The sequence below is a fragment of the Podarcis tiliguerta genome (assembly GCF_965153285.1).
Source record: "Podarcis tiliguerta genome assembly, chromosome: 7".
Classification (NCBI taxonomy): domain Eukaryota; kingdom Metazoa; phylum Chordata; class Lepidosauria; order Squamata; family Lacertidae; genus Podarcis; species Podarcis tiliguerta.
In genome coordinates, this window is record NC_139540.1 from 6,034,607 (window position 1) to 6,042,997 (window position 8,391).

The window sequence follows — 8,391 nt, forward strand, 5'->3', positions numbered from 1 at the left end:
GACCTTGTGGGGGGCCAGACTATATTTTGAAAAAAATAATGAACGGATTCCTATGCCCCACAAATAACCCAGAGATGCATTTTAAATAAAAGGACGCATTCTGCTCATGTAGAAACACGCAGATTCCCGGACCGTCTGCGTGCCAGATTTAGAAGGTGATTGGGCTGGATCCGGCCCCCGGGCCTTAGTTTGCCTACCCCTGTTGTACAGAAAGCCAAGGAAAGTGAAATTGCAAGAAGAAGAGTTTGGATTTGATATCCCGCCTTTCACTCCCCTTCAGGAGTCTCAAAGCGGCTAACATTCTCCTTTCCCTTCCTCCCCCACAACAAACACTCTGTGAGGTGAGTGGAGCTGAGAGACTTCAAAGAAGTGTGACTGGCCCAAGGTCACCCAGCAGCTGCATGTGGAGGAGCTGGGAATCGAACCCGGTTCACCAGATTACGAGTCTACCGCTCTTAACCGCTACACCACACTGGCAGCCTTGAGTCATTTCAGGATCAGCGTGGGTGGCTGAGGGGGGGGAGGCGAAGAGCAGGAATTCGAATGCACCGAAAGCCCAGGTGGAACATGAGTAGAAGTGACTCAGGCCCTTTTAAGGGTGGGAAGGTTCCCGATCGCACATGTACAGCGATGGCATTGCTCGCCCCCAGAGAGCAGCGCAATTAAGATGGCTATCTTCAGCTGCTTAATCTGACAGCGTGCTGTTGCTTTTTCCTTAAAGCGATGGCAAATCTGTGTTGCAGTAGCCCCATTCCTGCTCGGGGGCTAATATTTGCAACTCCCCCTGACAGCAGCTTCTTCCAAAAAAATGCAGGCCGCTTGGTCTGCTAGCAACAACGCAGACAGAGGCTAGCTCTTCTGTGCTCCGTGTCAGTTGCATTCAGCAGCTGCAGGGCTCTGGCTGCCAACCCAAACACATTTCTGCCTGGCCAGAGTTCGCTTTGCTGTTGGCATCTCTTGATTTTCCCAGACGATAATGCCCACCTGTTTTGCAGGGCACGGCTGAGGGCTGGAATGTGGAGAGGCATCCTTGAAATCTCTGGGTGTGCCTTTGCTTTTCCTTTGTCATAATGCTGTGTGGGCCATGCAGTGAGAAGCAGGGAAACTTTATCCTATACTTTGCAGACTTTTTTTGGAGGTTTTGAAGTTCGATGGCCATCTGTCAATGATTTCTTTTATTATTACAAATTTTAATTTATTTAACATAATTGTTACAAAATATAAGCAAAATATTGCAAATGCATACAATATATATTTCAAATAAGCACATACCGTATTTTTCGCTCTATAAGACGCACCACAAGACGCACCTAGTTTTTGGAGGAAGAAAACAAGAAAAAAAATATTCTGAATCTCAGAAGCCAGAACAGCAAGAGGGATCGCTGCACAGTGAAAGCAGCAATCTCTCTTGCTGTTCTGGCTTCTGGGATAGCTGCACAGCCTGCATTCGCTCCATAAGACGCACACACATTTCCCCTTACATTTTAGGGGGAGGGGAGGGAGTCTTATAGAGCAAAAAATACGGTATATAAGAAAGGAACAAAAGAAAAGAAGGAAAAAATAAAGAGAAAAGAAGAAAGTTTGGAAGAATATCTTCCAAGTTTATTCTACAAGTTGTTTATTATTATTAAAAAAATTAATTTATTCAACATAATTGTTACAAAATATAAGCAAAATATTGCAAATACATACATATATATTTCAAATAAGCACATATATAAGAAAAAAGAAACAAAAGAGAAAAGAAGAAAAAATAAAGAGCAAAGAAGAAAGGTTGGAAGAATTTCTTCCAAGTTTATTCTACAAATATCTCAATATGAAAATAATAATAAAATTTCATTGACTGACTTCCATCGCTTACGCTGCACTTCCTATATACATTTTAAGCAAGGTTGTATCTGTTATTCCGCATTTCTCCCATACAATCTCACACAAATATTCTCATCAATAAGTTTTCTAAATCTTTCATAAATCTATTCTAAACACAGCCAATACCTTACATTTGATCCTTGTCTGCATAAATAATCATTCAGACAATTCCCATTGTTTCTGGATTATATTTTTGGGTTTTTGTCTTATCAAATCAGTCAACTTTGCTAATTCCAAGTATTCACATAATTTATTCAAGCATTCTTCTTTGGTTGGAACATAATTTCCTTTCCAATTACTGGCTATCAACATGCTGCTGTTGTTGCATACAAGAAAATATTCTTTAGCGTTGAAGGGGCTGGACTAGATGACTCGGGGTTCCCTTCGAACTCCACAATCCTCAGATCCTACGTGTTCCAAAGTGCAATCAGTGTCACACAGTTTACCTGAACACAAATGGCATGCTGCTTATTGATGCCAGGGTCCCCACGCTAATATTTGCCAAAAACATCCCATTGAAAGCTATCTGTCAGGGATCCTTTACCTTGGTTGTCAAATGCCTTGGTACTGGAAGCAGAGGAGGGGGGTCAAGAAGCCGCTTAAGAATCCAGGGAATCTCCCTCTCCTGCTATGACAAGATCCCCTCCTCACTGGTCTCCAAGAATGTGCAGAAGAAGGAGAACAACAGAGGCCAGAGGTGCACAGACCCAGCTTGCGCCTCCGTGGGAAACATCTGGAAGAGGAGGAACCTTAGAAAGTCCTGGCAGCTGCTCACTGGGGGCAAGACCTGCTGCAAAGGGTTGCAAAGTTGTCCGTCCATTTCCTCAAGGAAAGAGTTAACTTCACTGCCAGCAGTCTTTCCACTCCTGATTTGCGGCACTTTTATTGTGGCACCGTCACCGAGAGTGTTCTCCAGCCCCTCCAACCTTCAAGCCAGGACCCAAGACTCCAGGTCAGCTTGCAGGGCTCCCAGCCAAGGTGTCACAAGGGGGTTGCACATGTGATAAGGATAAATGCTGCACCTTAGCTCAAAGTGGTCAGGAATAGACTGGATATATACTGTAATTTAGCAGGAAAAGTGCAGAATCGGCTGTCTTTTATTTTCACTAGACTGCCTCCCTCTTTGTCCTTCCACCAGCAGGTGAAACCTTCTTGTTCCAACAGGCTGTTAGGAACTGGCTGCTTTTAATGAAAGGGCTGGTGCAGTTTTATAGTAATTATCTGTGTGTTTTAAACATAGTCTGAAGCATATAGTTTTATTTCTGTCCGTGTTTACTTGTTCGGTGTCGTTTCTTCTATGTTTTTATCCGTAAGCCGCCTTGAGTCCCATCATGGGGAAAGGCTGGGTATAAATAAATAAATACGGAAGAAGAAGAATAACAATAATTTTAGATGATATGTGCTTGAAAGTGTTTGTTCAGCACCAGATGCCATCTCAAAATTCAGAGGTGTTATGATTTCCAGTTACGGAGTTCAGGTGCTCTTAAATAACGCAACAAGCATTGCAGGAATCTGACTGCAGATCCAGTTTGGCCCGTAATCCTTGCTTCTATATTCTTAAGGCAGCTTGCCCATAATTTATCTGACTTGTTGCCATGTTCCTTATTACAGAGGTGCAGAATCTGTCAGACTCCAAGCCCCCATCACCCTCAGCATGGCCCAATGGTCAGGGTTGATGGGAGTTGTAGTTCAGTAGCACCCGGATGGTGTCAGGTTTGTTGTTGTTTAGTCGTTCAGTTCCCCTTCATGGATCACTGCCTTGCCATGGCGAAGGGGCTTGAATAACTCAGAGAAGCTATCAACTCTTCCAAGCAGGGCACCCAAGATGAACAGGTCATAGTGGAGAGTTTTGACCAAACGTGACCAAACCTGGAGGAGGAACCGGCAAGCCACTCCAGTACCCCTGCCAAGGAAACTCCATGGACAAAGAAAACAGGCATATAAAAGTTATGACACTGGAAGATGAGCCCCTCAGGTCGGAAGGCGTCCAACATGCTACTGGGGAAGAGCGGAGGACAAGTACAAGTAGATTCAGAGCTGATGAAGCGGCTGGGCCAAAGCTGGAAGGACTCTCAGAAAGATGGAGGGCACAAGGAGAAGGGGACGACAGAGGACAGCATGGTTGGACAATGTTCTCAAAGCTACCAGCATGAGTTTGACCAAACTGCGGGAGGCAGTGCTCTGGTCCATGGGGTCACGAAGAGTCGGACATGACTAAACGACTAAACAACAGCAACAACAACAAGTTGTTCAGTTGTGTCCAGCTCTTCGTGACCCCATGGACCAGAGCACGCCAGGTACTCCTGTCTTCCACTGCCTCCCGCAGTTTGGTCAAACTCATGCTGGTAGCTTCGAGAACATTGTCCAACCATCTCGTCCTCTGTCATCCCCTTCTCCTTGTGCCCTCCATCTTTCCCAACATCAGGGTCTTTTCCAGGGAGTCTTCTCTTCTGATGAGGTGGCCAAAGTCTTGGAGCCTCAGCTTCAGGATCTGTCCTTCCAGTGAGCACTCAGGGCTAATTTCCTTCAGAATGGAGAGGTTTGATCTTCTTGCAGTCCACGGGACTCTCAAGAATCTCCTCCAGCACCATAATTCAAAGCATCAATTCTTCAGCGACCAGGCACAGTTCTCTGCTCTCAACTTTTATTCCCTCACCACTCCTACTGTTTAAAAATTCCCTTGATTGCTGCCTCTGTCAGATTGTGAGGCTGCGGGCTAGAAATTTCTTTATTATTATTACATTTAAAAAAATTAATCCGAGGTTAAAGTGCTTGTTTTTCCGAAGTATATTGCACCTAGCAATAAATACCACCCCTGCCAAATGAAATCCAAACAGCAGGGCGAGATTTCTTTGGCGATCACTCGTAACTGAAACTATCAACAGAACTGGACGGAACAAGCTTATATTTTCAGAGCAAAATATCCTCTTGAATTATATATGTAGCGCATGGAACCTTTTGTAAAATGACAATACGAGTGGACTCTCTCTGTCCTTACCACAGCAAAAAGATTGATCCTGGTGAATTGGAAAAATAAAAATGCATCTCCCTTCTTATGATTGGATTGAAGACTTACCGTATTTTGTGCTCTATAAGACTCACTTTTTCCCTCCTAAAAAGTAAGGGGAAATGTGTATGCGTCTTATGGAGCGAATGCAGGCTGCGCAGCTATCCCAGAAGCCAGAACAGCAAGAGGGATTGCTGCTTTCACTGCGCAGCGATCCCTCTTGCTGTTCTGGCTTCTGAGATTCAGGGGGGGGGGGGGAATAATTCTTGTTTTCCTCCTCCAAAAACTAGGTGTGTCTTTTGGTCTGGTGCGTCTTATAGAGCGAAAAATACGGTATATAAACTTGCAACATATGTACATCTTGCATACAAACACAGACTTCCCATCCACAAATTCAGTGATATTTGGAATCTATTCCGTATAACCACCGTTCCCAATTTTCCACCAATTGGTGGCTCTCAGGATGCCTTAATTTCTGCAGTAACCAGAGGCATGTCTGCTAAGATGGTTCAGAATCCATTTCCTTAAGGACATAGCCTTGAACAGGAGAACAGGACCCACGACAGGGAAGAGAAATGTCCCGCCGCAACTTGACCTCGGATTGTCCACCACCAGAAACTTCCAAACTTTGTGCCCTTTTAGCTCAGCTGGTATGGAATGAGACTCTTCATCTCCGGGTTGTGGGTTCGAATCCCATGTTGGGCAAAAGATTCCTGTGTTGCAGGGGGTTGACCCTCTAGATGACCCTCAGGGTCCCTTCCAACTCTACGACGCTACGATTGGTGCTTCTGTGGTGCAATGGGTCAGTGCAGCAAGCTGTTAACCAGAAGATTGGTGGTTCGAGCTATTGTAAACAAAATCTGCCCTTTTCTCCTTATGGGGTACCCAAGAGTCCATATGGAATCCTTACATGGGTTCCCTATTGGTAGGAGAAAATAACAGAGGCCAGCCAGAGAAAGCAGCTGGTAAGCCTGATCTTTATTGATCTGTTGCAACGGGGTGCTCCCCTCACACGAAGGAAAGGAGAGGACCCAGAACCAAGGTGTGTCCGCCCTTATATGTATAGACATTTTAAATTCCCTTCCCTGGAGCGCAAGACCACCCCTCCATACATCATACATACATCACTGAAGGGGTGTAACTCAAGACCACCCCCCAGACACATCATACCTACATCACAGAAAAGGCGGTCTAAAACAGAAATCTGAGTGCGTTGTTTATCTCCTGTCTGGCAGGTTACCTATTAATGGTCACTTGATTGGATACCCTGGGGAGCCTGGCCAGACTTTTGTAATGATAAATACTTAGTTCCTGAGCCAGGTCACAGGCTTACCCTATTCATACACAGACATACCCTTAAGACAGGCTTTGTGAAGGAAAAGACAATGGGGAGGCATTTACATTTTCCTTCGACCTTGCAGAGAAAACATTTGGTCAGTTTGGAAGTCAAAATGGTTTCAGGGCTGTTTTCCTGTGCTGCTTCAGACATGTGGTTTATATATTTATGTACGTGTTTGCTTGGTATACATTTATGAACATTTATTATATATATAAGACCTTAATTTTTTTTTATTTCAAAATGAACTAAACAGATTGGCGGAGATCACCTGCCCTTTTTATATATTTGTGGTGGTCCATCAAAGGGGTTAGGTCTTCCTTTTTGTTTTTCTTGCTTCCTCAGATGACTAGACTTTTGCGAAAAAGAAACCTGACTCCTTCTGTTCGCTGTGGACCCTTTGAGCTCTCCACACACACACACACCTCAATCCGTTAAGGAAGACGGAGGAACGCTCAGAGCTGGATTTCCCCACTCTCAAGTCCCACCCAGAAATGCACATCTGCTGAAGTTATCAGAGGGTGGAAACTCAAAAGTCAAATGGAGGTTAAATCTCAGCAGGAGCTGCATGTGCTGCTTGGCACCAGAGCTATCGCAAGCAGGGGAGAGGAGAGGCCCTTTCTGCTGGGCCAACTGCACTCAGACACTCTGTCCTCCATTTGCACTAGGAAAACCTGGCTGGAGGTTTGGGCTGACATTCCTGCAGCCAGCCACGTCCCGGGGAGGAGTGGGTTGGGTGCTTGGGTGCTGTTCTGGGTCCTCACCACCAGGGCTGGATTTAGGCTGGATGAGGCCCTAAGCTACTGAAGGTAATGGGGCCCTTTATATGTCCAGCTGTCCTTTGTCAACAACAAATTGCCGCTGTTTTTTGTTGCTGAATAGATGCTATATGGTAATTTATGGACCTGATAGGTATCTGGGATGCAGCTGGCACTGTGGGTTAAACCACAGAGCCTAGGACTTGCCGATCAGAAGGTTGGAGGTTTGAATCCCCGCGACAGGGTGAGCTCCCGTTGCTTGGTCCCTGCTCCTGCCAACCTAGCAGTTCGAAAGCACGTCAAAGTGCAAGTAGATAAATAGGAACCGCTCTGGCGGGAAGGTAAACAGCATTTCCATGCACTGCATTGGTTCGCCAGAAGTGGCTTAGTCATGCTGGCCACATGACCCGGAAGCTGTATGCCGGCTCCCTCGGCCAATAAAATGAGATAAGTGCCGCAACCCCAGAGTCGGTCACGACTGGACCTAATGGTCAGGGGTCCCTTTAACTTTAACTTTAATAGGTATCTAAAGCCATTTGCACATGTTGCCATGCAACCAGTCCATGCAGAATGTTGTTGTTTGTTGTTGTTTAGTCGTTTAGTCATGTCCGACTCTTCATGGCCCCATGTACCAGAGCACGCCAGGCACTCCTATCTTCCACTGCCTCCCGCAGTTTGGTCAAACTCTTGCTGGTAGCCTCGAGAACACTGTCCAGCCATCTCGTCCTCTGTCGTCCCCTTCTCCTTGTGCCCTCCATCTTTCTCAGCATCAGGGTCTTTTCCAGGGAGTCTTCTCTTCTCATGATGTGGCCAAAGTATTGGAGCCTCAGCTTCAGGATCTGTCCTTCCAGTGAGCAGTCTGGGCTGATTTCCTTCAGAATTGAGAGGTCTGATCTTCTTGCAGTCCATGGGACTCTCAAGAGTCTCCTCCAGCACCAGAATTCAAAAGCATCCATTCTTCGGAGATCAGCCTTCGTTTTGATCCAGCTCTCACTTCCATACATCACTACAGTGGTACCTCGGGTTAAGAACTTAATTCGTTCCTGAGCTCCGTTCTTAACCTGAAACTTTTCTTAACCTGAAGCACCACTTTAGCTAATGGGGTCTCCTGCTGCTGCTGCTGCTGCTGCTGCTGCGCTGCTGCTGCACAATTTCTGTTCTCATCCTGAAGCAAAGTTCTTAACTCAAGGTACTATTTTTGGTTGAGCGGAGTCTGTAACCTGAAGCATATGTAACCTGAAGCGTCTGTAAACCGAGGTACTACTGTACTGAGAAAATCATCGCTTTAACTATACGGTCCTTTCTCGGCAGAATGCAGAATGTAGGTACCCTATATATAGAAATGAACAAACCAGTGATATTTTAGGGAGCAGGCTAGCAGGTGGAGACCATTACTTACATCATAGGAGCCTACACATCAC